Source organism: Spea bombifrons, chromosome 4 (genome assembly GCF_027358695.1).
Source record: "Spea bombifrons isolate aSpeBom1 chromosome 4, aSpeBom1.2.pri, whole genome shotgun sequence".
Lineage (NCBI taxonomy): Eukaryota > Metazoa > Chordata > Amphibia > Anura > Pelobatidae > Spea > Spea bombifrons.
In genome coordinates this window covers 63,523,813-63,551,325 of record NC_071090.1, presented here as the reverse complement: position 1 = coordinate 63,551,325, position 27,513 = coordinate 63,523,813, and the positions used below count along the sequence as shown (strand labels likewise).

The 27,513-nt window shown below is 37.3% G+C and overlaps 1 protein-coding gene across 4 annotated transcripts in view; it reads left to right on the top strand.

Moving 5' to 3' along the window:
- CACNA2D1 (calcium voltage-gated channel auxiliary subunit alpha2delta 1) overlaps positions 1-27,513 on the top strand; it is a 247,077-nt gene that overhangs the window by 57,522 nt on the left and 162,042 nt on the right. The gene's annotated exons all lie outside the window — the stretch shown is intronic.

The following is a 27,513-nucleotide window of genomic DNA, read 5'->3' as shown; positions in this document are numbered from 1 at the left end:
CAGAATTACATTGTAGGTTTAATGAGATCCCTTGAATGACCACACTGTGGTGTTACATCACATTTATTTTTAAGAGCAACAGCAGCAGATCACATAGCACTATTACAATGGGGGACAGTGAAAAATAACACATGGTCAAGAAATCGACAATATGCAAAAGATTAACACACATTAAGAACATACCGGTTTAGAAGGTGAAGATGACATTTTGTTGTCCATGTATACGTGTTCATACAACCACTTTTAAAAAAGTGATTAAACCAAGCTAGGGACATTATAAATGCAAACTTGAGACCTATTTGCCACATAGCTAGTCAGATTTTAGCACAAAATCTTGTATTTTTGGCCTCCCATCAGACTGATTGCTTGTTTGGCTCCCAACCAAATCTTACTTCACAAAATAAAGAGCACTAGCCTTGGGGCAGTCACTAAGTTGTATTAAGCATTTATTTTCTACTAGATTAGTAAATTTATGAACTGACTGGAAAATATCCATGAACAAAAAAAAATGTCCAATCTGGCAGTGTAGTTAGACAGACGCTGACAGCTGTCTTCAAAAGACAGGAATAGGTTGGTGTCATTGTCGCTGTGAAAGGTGCAGTTCATCCAGATGCCAGAACGTCTGCCTTCTCCGCGAGAGATGCTTAAAGTATCTGGCATCTTCTACAAAGCTGCTTTGCCACAGCTGCCACAGTCCTTCACATGTTGGTCAAGTGATAAATGCAAACCCTTGCATTGCCAAGGCACACAGGTGGTATTTTCGAAAACATGTTAATGCAACCATTGCTTTTGCAACTGTGCTATGTAACTGATAGGCTATAGACCTCAATTCTTCTACCTTTTATTTTATTTGTTGCATTATATATATATATATATATATATATATATATATATATATATATATCGGATCATGTGTATGACTGAATATGAAACTGGCGCAAAGCCAACCTATTTATTTCTTGAGTGAGAGAATCTGACTTGTAAGCGACAAGGGAGATGTTAAGTCATTGCTGACCTTGCTTTGCATCAGGTTTGAAGCCTGCTAGCCATAATCGGAAATAGCACATCTTCCAGGGATTGATTGTAATAGGGTTGTACAGTTCTGTATGTTAATACTGCAGCCGAAAAGAGCGCAGTTCATGAATGATAGCAGATTGTGTGTCTGTACTATACATTTTAGAATAACAAGGTAAGTGATGTCTGTGGTTTCAGAGATGAGCCACGCAGCATAGCTTATTCACTAAAATACTTATTTGATATAAAAGTAACTTTACAAACGTGTCAAAATAATATAGTGCCAAATTGCCGTCATTACTACGAGTCCCGGGGAAGCAGGGCTTCACTTGGAGACTCTGAGGTTAACCTGTAAATGTTTCCATTCATGGCCATCTTTCATGCAAGCAGGGTCTAGCCACACACACAAATCTTATTTCAGTTATTTCATTTTTAGTAATAAGCTACTTCCGATCTGTCCACCATGAGCTATGTTGGTGCCTATCCCTGAGTCAAAGCAGTGCAAGCATGGTATACCTTCATTTAGACCCTATTTTACTTAGGACACACTAGAGTACCAGTCAGCTTTATAATGGTTATGTGCATCTGCAATATCCTGGATAAGTTTGACATATGAGAGACAATTAAAACCTGTGCTCAAACACAACACGTTTGCCAGGGTTTCTTTTATCATTATTCCATGTTGCATTTTGGGGTCAACGGTTTTTGCGTGTTGGATAGCATGACAAAGGAGAACATATGTAAAACATAGCATATTTATACATATGTATACAGTATATTAAATTCACAGCCAATGTTTGACAATAAAATATTAAGTCACTTGTGGAAAGTCTCAATGATTGCTACCAGTATCAGGACAGACAGTTTGTCAAATCTGGTGGTGAATCATCTTCACAATAGCTGATGTTGGGATGTTTTTCTCTGTAATGCAAGCCACCAATGGACATCCTGCCAATGTCAGAGAAAACCGTGTAATGTCTGCTGAGCAGCTTTATAATTTGTGGCTCTCCCTACAAGCACAGATTACTTCAGTGACAGTTGAGGCTCTTGTTTATCTTTTTGCTGGCTCAGAACCGTTGTCTTTGTGTGCTTTGCAGCTAACTAGGATGGAGTGCAAAACATGACCACATATCCATCCCAGCACGCTCCATCAGCAGATCTGGAGGGGAATGTACCAATGCCAAAAGCAGCAAATGGGTTTGGGAAGGAGTGAGAAATGTGTCCAACACCGATCTCTATGTCCATGAGACAGTCCTCCATAATTGGGACAGCTGAACTCTCTTTCTCTCTTCAAGATTAAAGTTCATTTTTAAAAATCTTTACAATGACAAACAAGCATTTTTTGACATAAATAATGCTTCTATTCTCCATTAGTAAATCATACTTAACAGTTATGACACCTAGTGCGCCTTTTGATGGTAAAGCGACACGAGCAATTACAGATAAAACCTTTTAAGATTATTCAATTTCTGATCCAGTAAGGTAATTGAAATACTTTTTGTTATATCACCATTGAAGCCAGGTTGTCTCAAGGACAGCCAAAAGTCTACATGAAGAAACTGAATTTACTTTTTATTAAAGATCCCGTATGTAATTTGCCTTTATATTTATTCTTCATTTAAAATTTTAGGGTCATTTTGTTTTCATACTACATTTGGATCTGATTTCACAGATAATCAAGAAAGAGCTTGTTAAAATAATCATTAGCATTTTCTTTGCATATTCCATTCACTAATGGTGAGCTTTTAGCTTAATGCTGTCTGTTAACGTCATGTTACACAGCCCAACAGAGCTTAATTAGTCAGAGCCGCAGGGGAATCTTCTAATACAGTTTATCGTTACAATCAAACTTCATTCTCTTCCAATCCAACATGTCAAAGTAAACAATATTCATTTACATATATTTTTTTTTTAAGGCAAAAGACCTTACATTTTTTTAAAAAAGAATAATACCAAATACAGTAAATTGCTTGTCATTAACAAAAGCTAATATTAAAAATAAAATTATTCATGAAATTGTTTGTCTTTATTATAGCATTCAGGCAACTATAAAAGAGACATCGTTTTTGAAACATGAAGAAAGTGTGTCCCACAGTCTGCATTCTCTGCCCTCCTGTAACCCTCTCCCTAGCGACTCTTTGCCTAGGTTTCATCGGTTTCATCTTGCTGTATTGTATCTTTTGTAACAATGCTTATTCCGTTATAAGCTACAGTGGATACGTTCGAGATTAAGATGCCCCCGACACTCTTACTGCCAACTTTTCAAAGATGATTATGGACATTACCACAGATTCTGATTTGCCCAAGTTCACAAATGTTTGATGTTTCACTTGACCAATAATGTTAACAATTAAATTGTGCTAGGTACATCACAAAATAATGCCCCTAGTGGACCAATGACATACCTCGTCATAAAATAAAGCTGCCACTTTCACCCATTTTTCAGTTTCTCAGCAAAACCAGCGCCTTTACAATAAGGTAAAAATGAAACAAAAGAGAAAAATTAAAAGATCTTTAAAAAGGGTTCAAAACATTAGACATCTTGTACCCTTCAGGAGATGTCTCCTGTAAGGAGATGTTTTGGTCTTCATAACCTCAAAAGCCTATTTATGTTGCTACACATAAAGTGGGCTTCATTTTGGCAGTGGAACCATTAAGCAAAATTACAAAAAGCATGTTCTCCCATTTTGTGTATATATTATTATATGTATAAATGCGGTTTCAAATCATACAAAGTCATACATGTCCAGAAAAAGAACAATATATATGTTGGGTGGACATAAAATTATTATTGTTGAAGAAAGACATAGGAAAAGCATGAATCGCTTTGTAAAAGAGCCCTGCTCTTAAGGGGTTAGTGTTGCAAAAAAAAAAAGTATTTTAATGCTTTCACTACATAAAATGAAACTATTTAAATTAGGTTGAATTAGTTTTCTTCTGACTAGAAATATCTGCAAGCAGTAATATAATATTTCTACTAATTAATGTTCAGCCTCTTTAAAGCTTGCGCAATTTCTTTAGTATCAAAGTGTTGTAAAGTACACCCTGAGAAGATGCTGCTCATTAGCGATAGTTCTCAATGATAATTTTCTGTTTAATGTGTTATAAGTTCTGAGTTTCTTATTAAAACTTCAATCACAGTGTACTTGATTGCAATTATGACCACCATGGGCAATGCATTGTTTTCCCAGTAAATATGACAAACATAATTATAGAGAAACGTAATAGCTTATATATTAGGTTTCATACCGTGATGAAGTTTTGTATGGAAGGCAAAACACATAATTCGCTTTTCATTTTAATATTTTAAACCAATCATCCATAAAAGACTTATTTTTTTTTTATATAGCTTTGCAATGTTGATATGTTTTGATATGAACTATACAGTACCTCTGGGCTATAAAAAAATCAAAATGTGTTAGTTTCATTCTACCCTTTATAAGATAAAGCAAAATACAAAAAGCTTTTAAAAATGTGCAAAGCTATAACCTGAGATTGATTTCATTTTGAAGTAACCAAGATTAATGATATACCGCAATTCAGACTAAATGTCTGAATTGATGGTGTTTCCATAATTTTATTTCAAAGCTAATGGTGTGTTTGTATCCATTGGTTATTTGTATGATAGAATGGGACCTGTCTGAGCTATGCGCAGGAGCATAATCTAACGTTGCCCCTTCCAGCAGTAGGTCAAGGTACATTTAGGAGCTATATGAGGGTTATTGTAAATTAAGATGGTCAATGAAAGGGGTAGGAAACTTTCTACCAAATATGTAGAGAAATTAATGAATACCAGTAAAAAAAAAAAAAAAAAAAAAAAAAAAAAAAAAAAAGTCATGTATGAAAGTAGGGGGGTCAGTGCTGACTTGACCTAATAATACCCCTCTACAAATAAACACAGACACCAGATTTGGATGTAAACAGGCCACAGCATTTATTGTATATTTCAAATACTGTGTTAGCCAAGAAACAGAACCATAAATATTAAAGCATATTGTAAATAATCCAACATTATGTTACTAATTTAAAACATCATTTAGTAAACTAATACAGAAATATCTAAAACCGTCCTTGTCAACCATCCGCCGGAAAAAATTCCCCCGGGTTCTCACCTCTCCCCTCGTCTAACACAAATCAACATACCTCCAATAAATCAAGTGCTAACCACCAGCCGTCCATAAAGCTCGGTGGGCAAGTCCAACCTTAACACATGAGAGGTTAAGGGAGGCATTGAGACCCAACTCGACTTCCTTTCTCATCCATTTATAATCCCCGACTGGTAAGGACATGACAATAGCCTGCTGTGACAAGAAGAGAAGTTTGGCACTGACTAACCCCAATGACATAACCGCTAATGACAGACACCCCACACAGATTGCTGCTGGAGATTCTTGTTTGCTAGGAAGCCCCGGGAACTTTGAGGTTTTGCAGAGCCTGCTTGCACACTGCAGTGTTTCCGGTAGGACGTACCATTATGTGTTAGTGGTAATGTTTTGTTATTTTGCATTAGCTTCTTTCTCATGTAGCTGCCTCCTTTTGTCAGGAGCACTGGGCAGGGGCAGGTTAATGATGGGGCCCCTTATGGGCATCAGTGATGGCAATCAGCTTTCTGCGTTCTTTCATGTGACATGAATCTCTTTTTGTAGTCACATTTTACAGTCCGTAAGAGTGGAGGTTACATGGATCCAGTGGCGGAACTACAGCATTGTAAAAAATGTCTTGGTATGCTGAAGCATTAAGGTTTTCCTTTATTGGAAGTAAGGGGCCTTGCCCAACCCATGAAAAACAGCCCCATACTATTATCCCTCCGCCACTAAACTTTACAGTTGGCACAATGCATTCAGGCAGGTATCATTCTCGTAACTCAGACTTGCCTATCAGACAGCCAAACAGAGAAGCGTGATTCCTCACTCCACAAAACACATTTTCTCTGCTCCTGAGTCCAGCAGTGGTGTGCTTTACACCACCCGATTCAACACTTGGCATTGTACTACGTGATGTGAGGCTTGTATGCAGCTGCTCGGCCATGGAAACCCATTCCATGATCTCCCATTCCTCCCAAGCCAAGTTGCTCAGAGCGGTTGTCTGAGACTCAAAGAATACACACTAATATTCGCCTGAGAAGAACACTGGAATATTTTTTTTTGTACACAAAGACAAGCAAGAAGACTTGGCCGGGGCCCAAGTCTACTTTTGTCGATATAGTGTATATCAGTGTAGCAACACAAGGACAGAAGCAGCTTCCATGACAAATGTTTTTATACCACGTCATCTTATGGGTACTTGAACATTCTGTGTGGACATTCTGTTAGCCGAGTAACTTTCATGCAGTTCCCAGTCTTCTAATGTGTTAAGCAAGTTGAAGAGTTGCGTCTGGTAGGTAATTACAGGTTCTCAATGGAAATAACAGAGTATTGCCTGCCGGATGGTGCTTATCACTCTGGTGAGAGCACAAAAGCATATGCAGGCTATGCGTTAGCTTAGAAAGACCCCTCCCTGTGATAATGATACAGCTGATTGTTGGACTGATGGGATCAGAGTAAAAAACCTGATGGGAAGGGTACAAAGCAAAGCAGCAATCACCTTGCTTGTGCAGTTGTGGCATTCAAAGGTAAAGAAATGAGAATAATTGATTTAATCAGGAAAATAGCAACCCGTTCTATAATTTTCCTATCTTAGCAAAGAATAATTCAGAACACCAACTGTTTTATTTCCAAACAGACATCATTCTTTTTCAGTGACCTGATAACTTGCTGGTTTAGTATAACCATAACATCCTACACTTACTGGTGGTAATTTGGTCAGTTGTTGAAGCAGTAATTACATTAAGTGATGTACATCACATGGGATAGTGTTAAGTTGTTGTGTGTCAACCCAGGGCAAGCACCCTTAAAATACATAAATAAAAAGTGATCTTGTTTGTACTAGGTAAGTCGTTTTCGAAATGATGAAAGGGTTTCACAGCAAAGCACTTTTAAATGAGCCTCAGTTATTTATTGATGTTTTTATTAAATTGTGATGTGCAGAAAAGTCCCATGCCATTCACTTAGTTTTATTAAAATCCCAAATTAATCAATAAGGATAATGAAAATGCATGTACTCTCTATTATGTGCTTCTGTTTTTATTTCTCATCTGTGAATGAAATGAATGACAACAGGGCTAGTCTTAGTTCAAGGAGAGTTAGGCAGTTGCCTAGGGCACTTGGACCATGTGGGTACCAGCTGGTCCGCATGTAGAAGTTTGTCAGGTGCTCGACAGGGGTGCAGCGGAAGTATCCACCATGCATTGGGTACAAGAGATAAGTGCCTACATTACCAGTCTGAATGTATTAAAAATACATGGTGTGGGAACAGGGCTGGTTTTGCCACCCTAGGCAAAACATAATTTTGCTGCCCCTGGCTCCACCCACAAGCTCCTCCCCCTTTGCCACACCCACATATACACCACCTTTGTAATGCTTGTTATGCTGGGGATCCCCCAACCAATCCTGCTCGCAGCCACTCAGTGGCTGTTTTGAATGTCGGTCTGCTGGCCCTGCGCGTGAATGTGTAGGGCAACAAAGAGGGTTTCCTGCCTGAGGTTTTACTTGGTTGAGGACCACTCCTGAAAGGATACCTAGTTTAACTTATAACACACTAGTCCTCAAGTAGCATCACTCAATGTGTATGCTCAGAAATTATCTGTTATGAGACATAGCAGAGTGTCTCAACAGTGGTTCCCAAATAACTTCAACAATGAGTAATTTAACTAAATGAATCATGAAGATTAATCAGCCTGACCTATACTAATTAAGGAGCCTGTCTTGGAAAACCTTCTCTGTTGCATCTACTTGAGGTGTGAAACTAATAAACAGTAACGCATGACATGAATAATCTTGCCCGTTTTAATTATTATTGTCTGTCGTCCTGCCAATCCTCTTACATACAGAGTTCTGTATGTAAAAAAAAACTAACAATTTTTTGTTTTTGTGTGTGTGTGATATATATATATATATATATATATATATATATATATATATAGCACTAATAATAGAAAGTAAATATATTCTAAACTCAAATGCATTCAAGCCAACAAAGAACCAACTGGAACAAAGTTAGAACAGAATGAGCAAAGAGTCAGTTTCAGAATTTGGGTACTGATAATCTTCCCATTTGGTAATAATAGTATTATTTTTCAGGTGATTAAACAGTATAAAACCATAACCATATTTTCGTCTCTCTGGCCTTTTTACATGTTTGCGTTGTGAAAGCTTTTAATTTTTAGCATTGCTGCTCTTTGGCTATATCCCAGTAGTTGTCAGAATAGAATAAAAAAGCCAATCACATCACCTTGCTGAGGCTTCTAAACTGTGACAGTGATATATCTTGGGAGAGATTGTTCATTTACCCAGGATTCAAGGTCTAAGCAACTTTTCTTTTTTCTTCATATATATATCTCGTTCTGCAAACCAGCCTTAGACAAATCACAAGTGTGAGTGCACTTGAAGTTTTACTTTCTTCAACTGTCCAAGGAGGATTTATGTTAAGAATAATAAGACACGATAATCAAAAAAAAAAAAATGTTATTTAGTGGCCTATTTAATGTTTGCTTGCATTTATATAAAAAGATTGTATCGTATTAAAACTTAATATTGACCAGGCATTTTCTTTTTTAAAGCACAAAAGAAAAATATATATTTACACATATAACTACTTGCTTGCTGTAGGCTGTGAGGTCATCATCTCTTGTCCAAGCTGTTTTGCCATTTGTGAGTGTACAGACAGACTGTGACGGAGCTTGTTATCTCAATGACATATGGGCTGCCAATGGGGATTACCTAGAGCTTTCTAGCAATAAGGTTTATGGGCCACTTTAATTGGCAATACACATGGAAGCATTGCTCTAAAAGGGAAACGTGGTAGCGTTAACTTCTGAGTACTGCCACGCTTCAGCAGATTCATTCTGTTTGGTTTGTATTAATACCTCCCATGCACGTAATTAACCTTTAATTAAACCTAATGAGGGTAGTTTAGGGCCATCTATTGATTTGGGTTAAATTAAATCTCTGTGCATTGGACTTGTATTTAAATTGTTCCTTTATATAAATGCAAAAACAGTTTAATGTAATTTTTAGACCAACAGGCCAGTGTAAAAAAAATATATATATTTAATTTTTTGTTTAACAAGATGGTGGCCCTGTAGGGCAGAAAAATATTTTGGTTTATTAACTAAAAGAAGAGTTGTGGTCTTAACGCCTGTTTTTTATCTATTTATTGTAAAAGGCCCAGCACAAATTTTTCCAGCAAGAAGGGCTAACTTGGCCAATTGTGAAGCTGCTGTAAGGAAATCTCACTGTTTTAACTATACATTATACAGGCCCAGCCTGGTCCTATAGCAGAGACTCATTGGCATACCTGGGAACTTCTTGGCTCCGGGTACCCAGAGTCTTTGCAGGACGCGGCCAAGACTGCACACGGTCCCGCTGACGTCGGGGGAGTGTGCAGTCTTGGCCGTGTCCTGCAAGGACTCATGACCCGGAGGATTCAGGTCTTGACCCGGAGGAACAGGTATGCTCATTGGGTTGTCCCTTCGTAAGGGATAGTGAAGTAACCTTATGTTATGTGACCCAGCTACGTTCCTGCCTCCCTAGTCCGGTCCAAAATTATTCACAATGGGCTAGTTCCTACCTGGACTGGGATGGTCAAGTTTGAAATGGCCGTTTGTAAACAATTTTGGCTGGGCTGGTGTGGCACCCCTAATAAGTGGCACCTTGGGCGGACCTCCACCCCAAGCCTCCTAAGCACGCCACTGGCCTGTCAGACCATCAGTAAGACTTTCATTATATGTATAAGCAATTCTGGAACAATATTTCAAATCACCATTCTAACCTATAGAGTGTTTCGGCTGATTGCATCATTCATAGGTTGCTATGGTTGTAATGCTAATTTTCATACTTGGCACCAGGAGTACTTTATTTATATATATATATATATATATATATATATATATATATATATATATATATATATATATATCTATATATCTATATATCTATATATAAATTGATATGTATCTATACATCCCTAGTATTTTAGGGATGGGACTGTCATTGTATACAAGCATTTTTTGTATTGATAGTTACATTGTTGAAGGAAATAGCAGCTCCTAGTATTTTGTTTATTAGTTTACATGTTTCTGGCAAGTCAGACCTTGGTTTTTCAATTTGTGCTCAAGACATGGATTTTAATTTTGAATAGACATAAACATTTTATTTCTTGCCATATTTCTAATATATAGTCTTCTCTGAAATTTTTTTGCAACATCCCTTGCTGGGTTAAAGCAGAAGGGTGAATGTACAGGTGCATATTCAAAAGCAATAACCTGCAGACTCTTTAAAATCAATATAATCCAATTCTAATACCTTGACAGCACCGATGTGCTATGCCTATGATATTGTATATCTTAATACTGATTGGACCCTGGGCTAGCATTTACTTGCCCCCCCCCCGGCATACAATCACGCCTTCTACTCCAACCCCAAAAAACCCGCAAAGATTTATATTAGTAGACATGCAGATATGGTCACAAAGTATGACACCTTTTGAATTCATAACCCACTGTTTAATTGTTCCATCATTTGCATATGCCTGCTATATCGATGTATAGCTCTTTCCTGTTAGAAGTCATTAGTATTGGATGGAGATAAGAACAACTTACGTGGCAGCTTTGAGCAGTAGTGATGAGCAGTGTTTAAAACATTTTTTGCCAAAACCTTAGCATTGTTTACCATTCAAGTTTTAGGTTAACGTTCAACAAAGACTGTTATGTAAATTATTGATTAGACATTCTGTTAATTGTAAGAGCAGGTCTGCAAGTGAATGAGCAGCACACAATGCAGGCAAACACTTGTCTATTGAGACATAGTGGGACCACACAGTTTTATACTAAATAATTCATTATACTGCTAGAAAAACATTTAAATCTTTTTGTCTTATCATAACTTGGTAAAATACTTTGGCAGTCGTTTGAACATAGACAAGGTAGAGTAAAATTGTGCATGCAATCCTTTCCCCTGCAAAAAGACACCACTCTGTAATCCAAGTTTCTTTAGGTGGTACATACATAGTTACTTTTGTCTATATAGTGTATGTATGTATGTATGTATTGGGACACACATTTAATTATTGAATTCAGGTGCTTCAATCAGACCCATTGTCACAGGTGTATGAAATCAAGCACCTATCAACGTGGTCTGCATTTACAAACGTGTGTGAAAAAATGAGCTGAAGAGCTCAGTGAATTCAAGCATAATACTGTGATGGGATGCCACCTCTGCAATAAGTCAGTTTGTGAAATTTCATCCCGCTAGCCTCACATCACGAAGTACAATGTCAAGCATCTGATTAAGTGGTGTAAAGCATACCGCTGCTGAACTCTGGTAAGCGAGTTTGGGTTGTGAATTTGATGGCGCTATATAAAACAATAAATAATAAATAATAATAAATGCTTCAGCATACAAAGACATTTTGGACAATGTTATGCTTCCAACTTTGTGGGAATGCCCTTTTTAATTCCAGCATGCCCCAGTGCACAAAGCAAGATCCATAAAGACATGGTTGGGTGAGTTTGGTGTGGAAGAACTTGAATGGCCCACACAGCCCTGACCTCAACCACATGGAACACCTTTGGGATGAACTGGAATGGAGATTGCGAGCTAGGCCTTCCCATCCTACATCAGTGGCTGACCTCACAAATGCTCAACTAGATGAATGGGCAAAACTTCCCACAGAAACATTCCAAAATCTTGTGGAAACCCTTTCTAGAAGAATGGAAGCTGTCATAGCTACAAGGGGGAGGGCAACTACATGTTAATGTTGATATATTTAGAATGGGTTGTCATAAAAGTCACTGTTGGTGTAATTCAGGTGTCCTAATACATTTGTCCATCAGACCTAGCCGAGCACACATTTGTCCATCAGACCTAGCCGAGCACAGTACAAAATGACCCAGTCATGCCCCTCTGGGCCTGACTGGGTCATTTTGTACTGTGCTCGGCTAGGTCTGAGTTCATTATTTGGAGAATATACCTACAAATGCATTCAACTTACATTTCTGTTATTTTCAAACTAGAGATTGTAAAATCAGAACAAAATCTAGCCTTGGTCTGGAGAATTAAACTAATTTAATTGCCTGAGGCCCAGCTAGAGTTTTGCATCAAACTCCTAGCCAAAAGCTAGCTAAAGTAAAGGGAAGCAATAACCGTGGATTTCTTCTGAAGAGTCAGGAAAGCAGATCTATCTATAGTTGTGAAACTGATGCTCTCTTTCTCTGTTGCCTAAGGCTGTGATGGAAGATGACTGAAACACTCATCTTTTGTTCACGTTTCAAAGTTAGTGGTTTTATGAAGTTACTCCTTGTTGATTATGAAATGTAGCAATTGCTATATTCTCATTTTTCTTTGTAGTAGATTTATTTCTGCTAATAACATTTTCTACCTTTTAATAAATGGTTTTGTGTTGCAACTGTTTCTTAGTGATTAAATGCATATCATAAAACACAATGTCATAGTGTTTATAGTGTGATATTGGTATCTGTCTAGTATTGGAAATGTAGAGAACCAAATCAAGAATTGAGGAGTTCAGAAGAAAATTTAGATAAAGTTGGTGTTGGTGTACAGTGCTATTCAGGAAAACGTGGGGAGACAAAGGTGGCCCTGGGTCCTTCAGTCTTCCAAAACTTGCCCATGCAGCTGGGTTTTTATCAAGGCTTTCGGCTGTTTGTTTATTGGAACCATGCAATAAATAAAATGTTAATATTAAATTAGAAAAAAAGAAAATATAAGACTACCCTATAAGAAAAAAGATTTCTCAGTAAATATTTATTCACATGTAAACTATTTTTTCATATTAAATAAAAACTATGATTGAGAAAACTGCATTTTTTGTTTTTATTTCCCTTTATTTGCCAACTTGCCCCCCATGGCTTGCTACTCTGCCCCCCCAGATATGCCTTATACCCCCTATGTGCCACTCTGCCCCCCTGATATGCCTTATACCCTTCTATATGCCACTCTGCCCTCCCTGAAATGCCTTATACACTTCTATATGCCATTCTGCCTCCCTTATATGCCACTTTGCCCCCCTATATGCCACCCTTCCCCCTGATATGCCTTATACCCCCTATATGCACTCTGCACCCCAGATATACCTTATACCCCCCTATTTGCCATTCTGCCCCCTGATACGCCTTATGCCCCCTATATGCCACCCTCCCCCTAATATGCCTTATACCCCTCTATATGCCACTCTGCCTCCCTTATATGCTACTTTGCCCCCTATATGCCAACCTCCCCCTGATATGCCTTATACCCCCTATTTACCACTCTGCCCCCTGATATGCCTTATAACCCCCCCCCCCGACTTATCAGTGCATCCCTAGACTTGTCTCCCATGCTCCAGACTCCTTTGCTACCTGGGGCTTCTATGACTGAGCACCGGAAGATCACTTCACGCCGGAAGCCCCAGCGGAAGTGTCGGCAGTAGTGGAGGTTGTCTGCGTGCATCGCGCAGACGTCCGTCGGTTGCCGGACAGGAGGATCCAGATCCTGCAGCGCTGCGGGGATCTGGATCTTAGTCTTATAGACAGACCTCTATTTGAGGTTTGATTATAAGATGACCTCGAATATAAGAGGATTTGCTCTGAAAAAAATCTTGTCTTATAATAGAGGAAATACGGTAAATCCAGGATAACTGTGTACAATTATGTGGAATCTCTTGCTGACTAGTAGGCGTCTATACGTCAGGAGAAATGGGCAGACTAGATTGGCCAAATGGTTATTATCTGCAGTCTAATTCTATGTTTCTATGAAGCAAGGATTGTAACATTCAAGAACAATGGTTTATCTGCTAAAGGCGGGATTCCAATCCAGGATTCTGCTTTTTATTCTCTCTCTCTCTGTTTTTTTCTCTGTCTACATTTCTCTTCAGGTCAGGGGCTTGTAATATAATTAAAATCTGAATTATTTATGAAGAGCCATTTAAGTGGGCGGCAGGCAGATTAGTCAAATACAGAAGCTCTGTGACACCCAGACGTGTGCCTACTTCTCTTGCACATAGTGAATGATGTTTTGACTCACTGCCTGGAAACCTAGCTTGTGGATTTAAGAATGGAAAGCCTATTTCTATGCAGGTTAATTTCTCAGTGTTTTAAGGAAATGCTTGAGTGCATTTAGAGAAAAAAAATCAGCCTTCTACCATAACAGCACATTAAATGTGTTACTCTTCAGAAAGCTATATGTTTTAATCATTCATGTATTTTGCTTCAAATATGTGGAATGAAGAATAATGTGAACTTGCCTGTATAAACCAGCATTTGACAGCAATTATGGTAAATTTCCCAATTATCACAGTACTATGTAATCTTTCCTAGCTACAAAATGTACAAAAACAGCACAGCTGCATTGAGCGATTATTTTGCTTTGCAACTGATATAGGGAGTAATATAACAAATGAGCTAGATAAATATGGTTTACTGGGGAAGTTATTTTATTAAATACAATTTGAATTAAAAGTAATTAAGAATTATCTGGCTATGAAGGTGGCTTTTCTAGAATGGGTGGCTCTTATAACCCATCTATTAATCTAATAACCTGTCTATTAATCCTACACCATGATATTGGAATTAATATCTTTAGTCATGAGGTCAAATCATGAGACCACCCATCAGAGTACTCCTGCTAACAAACCTATATTGACCAGGACAGTCTTATGACCTGCCTGCCAAATGTCTTGGCAATCATCCTCAGGATAAATAATGTCCAGATCAGGCATGGCATGTTTATACAGAGAGTGGTGAGATGCTTTGATGCACAAAAGGTAACATGGGGTGCTGCTGCGGATAGATGCATGGGACGTCACATGCTGTGTTCCTGTGGACGAATAAGTATGTGTATATGGACATTAGTCTGCACCCAGCTACTGGAAACACAGCCTCGATTATCCAGAATCATGTTTAAGTTTAAAAATGCTGAAAAAGTCCAAGCTTATTGGGCAGAAAACACCCTCGGTAAAGAATGGGTTAATCATTGTTTCAACAGCAGATCACACAGAGTTAGGGTTTCATTTTGTATTGGCATTTTCTTAGACCTGCTCATTACCCTAGTGTCGGTGCCATCTACTGTCCCGGAGGTAAAATAGCACCTCAAATGAGCACGGCATAATTAAAGAAGATTAAGGGATTACCTATTTTCCTCATTGTTTTTTTTATAACCTTTACATCATGCATTGTTAAAACTGGAGAAAAAAAGTTCTTGTACTAGTCTAACAAATGGATAGGGAAAAAGCCTCTTTTTTTTTTGGCTGTACCACCAGCTGAACTCCCCTTGGAAAATGTTTGCTGATGCTCATGACTTGTGAGCAGAGATATATAAATTAGTTTATACATCACCGGGTTGCTCTATTTATAGATGCTTTGCACAAACAGGTATTGATTTAACTGCTCTTTCAGATGCATCCTACTTCAGTTATGTGGATATTTCATATATATTCTGCTGCATTGTACATGGACTGAAAGCTGGCTGGGTGGGTTATGTATACATTTATCTTAACAGAAATTGAGTTGATCTTTAAGGGGTTATACCCCAAATAAAGATTTTAAAGACAATCTTGAATTCCTGAGGGTTAAAACAGTCCAAACTTGGGTCGTAAACTTAGATCTAGCATGGTCAGTGCATGTTACAATACAGGTCTCATGAAGAGGTAGATGGCAATGGGCAAACATTTCAGTAAATGCTCCTTAGGCACTAGTGTGTTTCACAAGCATATGATATGTGTCTGCATCAGCTTTGCCTACCCTTGTGCCTCGGCGGCATTTTATTAATAGCCCATTTCTCACAAGCTACACTATACACAAGTGAAACTACACTATATGTCCTAATTATTGAGTTTAGTCGTTTTAGTCGCATCCATTACTAGGTTGTAAAATTCCTGCTCAGATAGATCCAGTCCACTGTAAGTGCTATTATTATGAAGTGGAGGCGTCTAGGAATAATAATAATACTAGATAAGCCACAAAGCAGTAGGTGACACACCCTCATGAGTGTTGAAGCACACAGCTCATAAAAGTCATCTGTCCTCTGTAGCATTACTCACCACTGTGTTCTAGACTTCTTCTGGAAGCCACAGTAGTACAATCACTGTGCATTCATAAAATGGTTTTCCATGGCCGAGCAGCTGCACAGAAGCTGAAGATAGACACTGTCTAGCCAATTTTATATAACATTCAGCTGAGGGATCAACACTGAGGGTTTATGTAGGGGAAAGACTTGATAATGTGGTTTAGCAGATGTACCACAGTTGGAGGTAGATGCAGTTATACTGATGTGAACGATGTGAAAGCAAGATATGTGAACCTAAACATTTTTAATAATTAATTTAATATGATTTAATCAATATCCATAATGCTATGGCCAGACAGCTTAAGTAGATCATAAACCTTTGTCTATTTGTATGCTGTAATAATAATAATGACCTACCATGAGAAATAAGAAACTGACTTAAATTTATTTATGAAAATTATCCTCACAAATTTAACTAAACAGGGCCAATTCAGACTTCCTTTCAGGATAATTGCAGCATTGTTTGGCCTTTAAAATGCATAATAATATCAGGTAGTTGAAATATTTACTTTCCTCAAACTCCCTCTTTAGTGGATTAGACCCCTCTATGTATGTAGGTACATAAGTAATCATTTGTACTGTACAAAATAGATAAAAAATGCTCCGGGGAATTTTCTCGAAGTAAGTCCCCGTTAAAAGAATTAACTGTGAGTCGTTTTACCTGGGAACTTGGTCATGTGACCTAGAAGCACTGTTTCAAGGGGAATCCAGCTTGAGACGATTAGAAGAATATTGCTACAGTAGAACCTAGACTTGAACAGTGATGGTCAACTGGTATACATGCAATTGACTACTGATACTCCCATTGACAGTAGTGGTGCTGCAGAACATGTGCAAGAAGTGTACTTAAGTATGCTTCCTGTTTCCACTTCTTGGTTTCACTAGAGTTAGCTGAGGCGTGAAATATAAGTATCATATTCTTACTCAAATAACTAAAGAATGTACGTTCCCAATCTGCATACAGTAAAATGCACTGGATGGATTACAATATGCATTTACAAATGTAGACTAAACTCTCCCCTTAAGTTTCTCATCCTAAAATCATGTATTCTCGTTCTGATATTATCCTATTACTATCAAAAATGCTTTCTTCTCCAAAGTTATATACAAATATATAATACAATTCTGTACAAAACAGAGTGATAAAACAGCGCGCACCCAGCAAATACCATTCAGAAACACCCCTCCGAGGCATAAATATTAGATATTCCGTCACAGTATATGGTCAGTTCAGGTATATAATTATATGTTTTACAGACTTGACCTATTAAGTTTATCTACAAATGTAGGGACTCTATAAGGGTATCCCATGGAAGCTCTGATAACCACTGCTGAGTTTTGTGCTTCCATTGCAGCCTTTGAGTCCACAATATCATTGGGCCATGCCTGCTTCCTGTATCATTTCTTACCCATCGCAGACTAGCTTTGGGAACTAGCTCTACGACATTTACAAGTATGATTAGCTATCAATATCTCTGTCTCTGGTAGTATGTACATTGATATACCATTATTATTATTTTTTTAATGTTGTCCCTCACAATTAAGGCGTTAGACATTCAAATTCAGTCATGATTTCAACAGAAATAAAATTGGGAATGATTGGGCAGCTCTTTGAAGCAAGTCTTTGCTTTAATGCTTTTGCTAGAAATATGAGTTTCACTTTATGCAGAATTTAATTAACAATATGCATTGCTGTATTCCACTGCTTAAATGAATATTAATAGAAACGTGTTGAAAGATGCTTACAGATGGAGCTTTTGCATACAGGCCGGAAACTCTGATATGAATAACGGATTGGCAAGACTGCACTGACACTGTACATTTATTTTGGTATTTGCTGTATACTGCCTTTTGCAAAATGATCATTAATTCCTAAATATTTCTTCTGGACCTTGCCAAGGAGTAAAATATATCTAAACTGTACAAGGAATGTATAGGTACAGTAATACATAAAATACGTATTTTATTTTGTTCCAATAAACTTATTTTAACTGCAGACCTGGAAGCTGCCATTCCCAGGAATGGTGATAAGGAGTCGGGGTGTTCATCTAGTTTCTTGGGTTAAGATAACATAGATAGAACGGTTAACAAAATGACTTAACGTGCTAATGTCTAAAACATTTATGTAAAAAATGTATATTAAAAAAAAAGGGAAGACTATTTTTGAAAACCTTTTTTTTTTTTTAAACTGTTACTAGTAATAAAAAGTTTTGGTGGGAGATCCCCTTGCCTCATTTAGTGCAGTTATTTAATGCTAAGCACTTTTTACTATGTAAAATCTCCACGTATCTTTCCAGTGATGACCAGAAATCTTGCATGTCACGTTCACTCAACTGCATACATACAAGGTTCCGGGTTACCCAGAGCCCGTCCTAATTGGCTTAATGAGGGACGAACCTAGCTTCATATGTGAGCAAGGCTAGCCTAAAAAAATCTTAAACTAGGGGAATACTCCCCATAGGCCTGCCTAAATGCTGCTTCCACAACATGGAGATTAAGCATCATGACCCAGGGTACCCCTACGATAGTGAATAAACCCAGAAGTTCAATGCATGCCAAAGTGTTAGACGTTAGAAGAAGCATGGACAGGTTAAAAACATGCTTTATTTAAAAATAATTGAAAAATGCCTGAACACAAAATAAAAGCTAAATATTTACCAATGTAACTAATGATTTATGGTGAACTGGTGATGGAAGACCCTCCAAAATCTGTCATTTATTACAATTATTATACTGTGGACAGTTGTAAAGCTCCAGACCCTGTACCAGCTGTAGTTCAAAATAAATGAGAACTAGCTCTTGAGATAATATTAGGCTGTCAAATTCACAAACCAGTTAATTATTGTTCAACTAAAACATAATACACGTAGGAAAAAACTTCTTACACTGTTTCATAAATATGCATGGTTTTATTTCTTTATTTCTGTTTTAACCCTCCCGAGAAGCATCATAATTGATCAAGCAAATGTTGTTTGAAGCCTAAAGTCCTGTAAGTGGAAGTGTCTTCGGCACGCTAAACCCACTCATTTGTTTATATGAATAACAGCATTTTAACCCACATAACCTTTTCTGAAAATGCTCTTTATATCAGCGTTGCCTGAACAACTGAAACCTACTCCCAATGGAAGTTATTAAAGGCACATTTCAATAGTATTGTGAATTCTCCAATAAGTACATGGAATTGCCAGGGGTCTGGCTGTCTGACACATACAAATTATGTTTTGGTGGAAGGGAGAGGAGGCTATGGACCCATGGGAAATGCAGAACAAGGCTTTAGCTGAATACAGTATTTATAAACTGGGGCCAGTGGCAACAGTGTCACAAATAAGGATGCAGGGCCAGATTCTGAATTAACACGTTCCCTAATCACTCTGCCTCTCTCCTCTAATATCTCTCTTTTCTGGGAGAATGTTTGACACGTATCGGTGCATCACAGCGTTCTACGGCTCTAAACATCACATTAATGTGTGCATAAACTGCAGAAAATTGGTTCATAAATGGTACAAATGAAATACATTCTTCTTCTAAATATCTTACCCAGTTACATAAATAGCAATCAATTGGTCAAAAAGCCACATAAAGCGCACCCCTCAATAATGTCGCTTTTAGGAAATTTCAAATGATTATAAGTATGGTAAAGTATTTGAAAAACTATGCTACTCTGTTTAATGCTATGTGACATTCTGATATTTGTTTAGAAAAAAAAAGGTAGGGTCCCCTTTAAAATGATTATGCGCATGGCTTGCAGACCCCCCTCAACAAACTTTGGAAGATTCATAGGACAAACTGGATAATCCATATGATTTTTACAAGACCACCATCTGCTACTTCTCTTTCTGATTCATTGCCAGTGGATCTCTGAGAAAAACAGCCTATTCCACGGGGAGGAAAGCAGTACACAGGCCTACCCAATTATACCTTCTCTCATTTTCCAGTTTTCTTGAGAGTCCTTTTAATAACAAGGATAACTGAGAAATGTCAGTGAACCGTAAAGGCAGCAACTCCTCTTGATGTTAGTACTAGTGGGTCCGCATTACACTACAGACAGTAACAGCATGGGGATAAACTAAATCACTGCATGCGTTCCCCTGTCATTTATTTGTCTACATCTGTTCGCATGTACTGCTCTACAGGGAGACGGTGGATTAGTATATTTGGAAGACGTAGCATGATAAAGCCGGCATGGTAACTGAGCTGGAGAAATGAAAGAAACATTTACATTTCAAAGAGGGTTTATATATGTGAGTTTAGTTAAACTGCTCCAACTGGATTAAAGTGCAAAATCACAGCTCAGGGAAAGAAAAAAAAAAAATGTTGGTTGTAATGCAAACAATGAGCCTAAACACATTTGTTCATGGAGAGGGACATAAATCCATTGCACTTTGTGGTGCTGTTCCACCAACTCCGCTAAATGTAACACTTTTGTAACTAAATGAAGCCACATAAATATTATTCCCAGAAATGTTGAATGTTCAAGTTCTTCCCAGTAATACAAATAATTCTTTAATCGTGTAACATTTTCCCCCATTCATCATTTTTTGCTGCAAACAATTAATGTGGCACAAACACAGGAACTGATGGGTTGTTGCCATAGAAACTGAAAAGACGTAAAAGTTTCTGTGTTGCTTTTATGTGATTAAATCTTTAGAGAAAACAAAACAGATCTCTTAAGGGTGATTTATTAACATACTAGAGTGTGCATGGTACATTTTATTTAAGTACAACAGCAACTGTCTTCTCTGGAAGAGATATGACAATACATATTCGTGTAGATATCATATACAGTCAGGGCAATATGGGCAACTGGGTCCTGACTTACCATACTTACCGACAGAAGCTGTCTTTTCAGTCCCCTCAACAGCCACCATAACCTTGATAGGGAGGTCTGTGAGAATTTTGGGATAGGCCTCTCCAATAATGCTTTCCCCGTGTGGCCTTAGAATAAGGGCTGAGCTATGACCTCATATTCAGGGACCCAGCAGCATGTGACACACAGACAGCAAAGAAGGAAGAGTTACCGTATTTGCTCGATTATAAGACGACCCCGATTATAAGACGACCCCCCAAAATCAAAATATTAATTTAGGAAAAAAACAAAAAGCCTGAATATAAGACGACCCTATAGGAAAAAAAGTTTTACCAGTAAATATTAATTCATGTAAATATATTTTTTAAATTTCCTTTTATTTGCCAACCTGCCCCCCCCCCAGTTATGCCACTCTGCCCCCAGAAATGCTTTATACCCCCCTATTTGCCACTCTGCCCCATGATATGCCTTATACCCCTATATGCCACTCTGGCATATAGGGGGTTAAAAGGCATATCATGGGGCTGAGTGGCATATAGGGGGTTAAAATGCATTTCTGGAGGTATATATGCATATCATGGGGCTGAGTGGCATATAGGGGGTTAAAATGCATTTCTGGAGGTCCAGAAATGCATTTTAACCCCCTATATGCCACTCAGCCCCATGATATGCCTTTTAACCCAGCATGTACTGGCTGCCTTGGCTTGATAGGAGTGTGATTGCTGCTAACAGCAATCACACTCCTATCAAGCCAAGGCAGCCAGTACATGCTGGAACCTGGGGATGATAGTAGTGGGATTACAGCCTCCCTATGCCATGCTACAACCCCCACCCCCCTTACACATCCATGCTATCACACACAAACACACATTCACAAACATTTAAATACTCATTCATTCCATTAATCACACATACTTCACACATTAATCACACATACTTACCCAAAAACCCTCCCCCACCCCCTTACCTGAACTGCAGATCTCTCACTCGAAAACTTCTGCAGGGGACCGGCTGTACGAACAACTGCTCTGGCCCCGCCCCCAGAGGAGGGAGGGGGAGATAGAGTTCTGTGAGGAAGCTACAAGCTTCCTGTCCTCCTGCTTCTAACGGAAGAGACGCTGCTCGCGACCGGTAAGCAGCATGGCCCCAGCCATTTTTTTGGGGTCTGATTAGAAGACGACCCCGATTATAAGACGAGGGGTATTTTTCAGAGCATTTGCTCTGGAAAAAACCTCGTCTTATAATCGAGCAAATACGGTAATTGAGGGATTTACATCAATAACTGCACTTAGGTGTGATTGTGCTGGGGAGAAAGCTTGACCTAGCCCGTTTATCTAAATTGATGACCCTGTACACAGTGGTGTATTTTGGTGAGGGGCTGCCCTTGGTTCCCGACAACTTATGCAGCTGATGTCCTCCCTGCCATGTGTCGGAATGACATGCGATGCTGGTTAAGGATACCATGGAGGCTGTGCTGACATAAAATATTGTACAGTTTATAAGCCTTCTCTACAATTTGTTGTCTCCTTGTTATTAAGTATGTAACTTCCCCCATTTACACACCTATTTTTGTAGATCAATGAAATAATCCATCCATGTTCCAGTTTGTAACAATAATAATTTTGCAAATCACAATGTCTTGTCACAAAAAATAATTATGGTGATTACAAAAAAAAAGCTGACCCCTTTAGCCCTATGGCCTGGACAAAAATTGATGTTTTTTTTAGTGTATTGTTTTTGAATTGGCTTTGCAATTTTTTTTAACTTTTGTGAAAACATATTTCTGCTTTAGTCATTTTGATAAAATTGTAATGTATGTAGAAGATATAACTGTAATATTTCTGCGCTACATCTGACTTTACCTGTCATTCACACCATGTAATTCTAGCAAAAGTCAGCAATCCAGTGTAATTGGTTGTCAACGACTAACCCACAGTAAGTTGACACACAGTTAAAAATACAGTACAATATGCCATTGCTTCATAGTCATAATAAGACAATGGTAAAACCACATCTCCTTGTTAAAATAGTTGACACAGCTAGTTTAACTTTTATAAAGATGGAACTATGATTGTCAGCATAGAAACCATCATAGAACAGTGCAAATAGTGAAGACATAACACAATGGCCAAGGTTCTGTAGCTAGAGAAGGTGACACTTAAAATAAAAAAGGATAAACTTCCTTTTGATATGATTACGTTCTGCAACTTCCATTGATTAAAATATATTTACCCATATTTTTGTCAAATTCTCAACACAGGATCTTAAAAAGGATTTTTTTTTATTAAAAATATATTTTATTCCTGAAAACATCTATCAATTGTGTATCATTGCTATTGTTGTTATTATTATGCACCATCTAATGTTATTCATATTTCTCAGCTTTGACCAACAGCATAGACAGGGTTTTTAATGCGAATCTGTCTTTACTTGCCATGACCCCTTTTAATTTCATGGTAAGGCTAGTGTCAGCCGAAGTTGAAAGTTGTAGGACGCCTCCCATCCACAACTGCATCTTTAAACTCAACATTCATGACCCACTAGCACATGAAATTATTTGACTGCTGTACAGTTCCTTCGGTAAAAATTCTTATCACAAATATCCTAGGGCCAAAGTACAAATTTCAAATGTGATATGGCAGCACATCCGAAAACAACATTTCATTTTTATATTAAAAGTTAAAAGAAAAAAGTAAGATTGACTTATTCTATATATATATATATATATATATATATATATATATATATATATATATTTGCTAAAAGTAGGATTGTGGACATTCTTGAATTTGATTGTTGCTCTCTAAAGAACTTTGTGTAGGCAACTATGCTATTCTGTTCTTACCCCCAAATAAGGATTTGTGACGTATAAACAACTTATTGCTATGGCAACAGAGTTTAAGCCTGTAAGTGCTATCTTTATTTGTCTGTGACTGCAGGCTGCGATTTTTGTATTCCTTAAGAAAATATGAAGTGAGGCAATATTTGGCAAGTTTTAAGAAATATTGGGTAGGCGTTGGGCTTTCAGATGTAGGAGGAAATATGTCACTAATGCTATATTTAGTTTAAAGTGTTATACTCTGCAGTGTAGGTGGTACAGTGCCTGTAATGCATTGGTCTTCTAAGTCTCCTTAATGCCATGTTTTAAAGAAAAATGGTTATGTCGTTTTCATTTATATTACTAGCATCTTTCATTTGGTTTTAATAATTGTGAGTTGCTATCTGATTTAGTCAATTGATCCTGCCTTTGGACAGGATATCAGCTTCATTGTCTATTCCCAAAGCTTTCCCCTTGTATAATAAAATCTCTCCAGAGGGTTACCTCGGTCAGAACAGATGGATAATGAAATATTTTAAAGCAGAATACACTGTGAATCAGGTACTCTTATTATGCCTTAGCTTACTCCTCTATGAATCCAAATGTTTATCTAGACTAATTATGTAAAATCTTGAATATACGCTATAACAGGATAAGACAATATCACAGTGATCACACTAATATAAAAACCCTTGTTTTCCCCACCTTGTAAACATGTGAATTGTTACTTGTTTGTATCATTGTAGACATTACCACTTAAACATTTAAAAAGCAAAATAAAGTTTGAGAATGATATAACAAATATTCTCGATAGTGCCTCAAAGGGAAGATTGCAAGCAGGCATCTTTGGCCATATGTCTGCTGGTCTGCAGTTACTGTTATTTACAAAATATAAAATAAAAAATATATTGGACTATAAAACTGTTGCATGCAATTTCTAGTCGGAATTATGAGATTCACATACTTTTGGAGAAAAACAACAATATAATGGTTAGATACGTTTAAGTAATAGATTTATTTTTATTTATTTTTAGTGATTAGTACCATTAAGAAAAGTAAATTCCAGCCATATATCTTTAATTGTGTTGGCATAATACTTTATCTGATGCATTAGCAAATTGCCAAATTGATTTTGCAATCATTGGTTTTTGTATGTGCAGCTTCAGCTATCTGAGCGTGAAGAAAGAACCGTTTGGCCCTCTAGTGGTCACTAGTGAAAGTCTTATTTTATATATTATAAATAAAGAATATTTCTGGGATGAAGAAAACGTAGAATTTCAGTTTCCTATGATGCGATAATATAGACCAGATATTTATAACATATTACATTTGAAATCATATATGGAGTTTTTAAGATGTTTGACACAGGATGAAAGTGTGTGATTTTATATATATATATATATATATATATATATATATATATATATATATATATATATATATATATACTTACATACCGGTGTGTGTGTGTGTGTGTGTGTGTGTATAAAATGTATGATATATATATTTTTTCTACTTGTTGAAAATGTTGCCAGTGTATTTAAAACAGAATCTTGTTTGTCAGTCTGGTGCTGGAACAGTAATAGCTAGCACCTTTAATTTTCATGGTAATATAAAACCTATAAATCGTCAGTGCTTGAAAAAGAACGTAGTATTCAACTTTGCAAATACCTTTACTGTAATTTAATTGTTTTGTATCTCATTGAAGGCTTGTCATTAAAAAGTTCCAAACATTCTGTGGAGTTTAATGACTTTAACACCATCTGGTGACATTTTAAGGTCCACCTATTAACTTTATCAGAATAGCAGTTGGAAATGTGTGGAAGATTAAAAGCTTCTATGTTGATGTCTGTAAATGAAAAGGGAGGCGATGTGTCTTGTTTGACAGCTCAAGTTCGCACATGGAAATCTGTAATGTTCAAGGCCTAGATCAACTAACTTTTGATGTAAGCCGAAAATGTCTTTAGCTCGCTGTAACAACTTACCCTCCTTTCTCTAAAATAGGAACACAAAATCCTTGCAACTGACAGAAACAAGCCATTGTGGAGATACTTACATGGCTGCTAGAACCGCAACAAAAAATTATACAAACATACAGCTGTGCTTTATCAGTGCTGTCATTATAGGGTGATAAACTAGAATCCGTTACTAGAAAGTGTAGGAAAATAGCCGATAGTGTTCTTGACAAACTATGCCTTTACAGTTAACTTGGTTAGACCTTTCAACATCACAGCTTGGAGCTTACTTATTATTATTATTATTGTTTTTTTTTTTTACTTATATAAAGTGCCAACTATTTATGCAGTGCTTCCTGCAATACAAATTTAAGTGCTATGAAAAAAAACTCGAATTAACAGTCTAAGACAAACCGAAATAATAGGGGAAGAGGGCCCTGCTGGCAAGTTTACTTATCCATTGAAAGCAGGTAATGACACATTTATAGACAAATCAGGACTTGATTTCCTTCCAGAGACAGGAAATAGGTATGTCCATTCACATTATAATATAAAATAATCAAACGCCATTTTTAGGAGCTGTAGCTCCTTAATTGTGCCAAGCCCTGCGGTAAAGAGGCAATAGTACCTTCAAATTGGTTTTCTATAATTCTCCAGAGACACACTACCATTTGCAGCAACTAGATCCTCTTTGATGAGGACATTGTTTGGAGACAATTATTTGTCCAGGTAAAGTGTGCTTCGTACCCTATAGTAGTACGCTATAGATGGGTTAATGCTGGCTGTTTAAGCAGCAAGGTTTAGAAGCGACCATTAATTATATACTTATTTGGGTTGTAACAATGTGGTGCTTCTATTACATGTTTAAATAGCGTTTTTGTAACCAAGTAAATGAACAAAGTCAATGTTCTGTAAGAGCATGCAGAAGAACTACAATAAGGATATATATATATATATATATATATATATATATACATAAAATGATTTGACTATACACTTACATAGTATGTATTTTGTAATTCTTACTGAAAAAAGTAGAAAGGTCCCAGACTATAACAAGCAATTATGAATTATATAAACCACATGGTGTATGAATGAAGCACCTTGGGTGGTGAAAAGTTAGCAGCATTAGGTGGTTTCACAGTAAGGGAATTATTCGACTTTGTGTAAATTAGAAATGGAAACCGCATTTCAATATACTTAGTGGCTTTTCCTTGAATCAAAGCCGGTAATTTCTCCATGGAGACGCATACCACATTTTATTAAACCAGAAAGATAATGGCATTCTCGTATAAGGTGCAAGTGCACAAAGCTGTGGAATATGGGGTTGCTTTATAAATCAATAAAACAATGTAATTAATAATAATGTTAGCGAACATTAGAGGGAAATGAAGTAGAAAACCTAAAGGATTAGGTAATCGCTCTTTGAATATTGTACATATCTGATGAATTAACACTGAAGCTCCAAGAATCACAACTAATTAAAAAAGTCGGTAGACTTTTAAACCTACTGTTTGACATCCATACCTCCCTAGTGCTCCTGTTTAGGATGGACAGTCACTCTTTGTAACCCAAATGCCCATGTCCCTCTATTTGTCCCTTTCATAGGAGCTTTGGTAACATTCGGCGACTATGACTGTATAATTGCTCTGCAGCCCTAAATACATTTTAATATTTATACAGTCGGATGAAAAAGAAAGTACACACTTTGAACTCTATGGTTTTACATATCAGGAAATAATAACAATCATCTGTTCCTTAGCA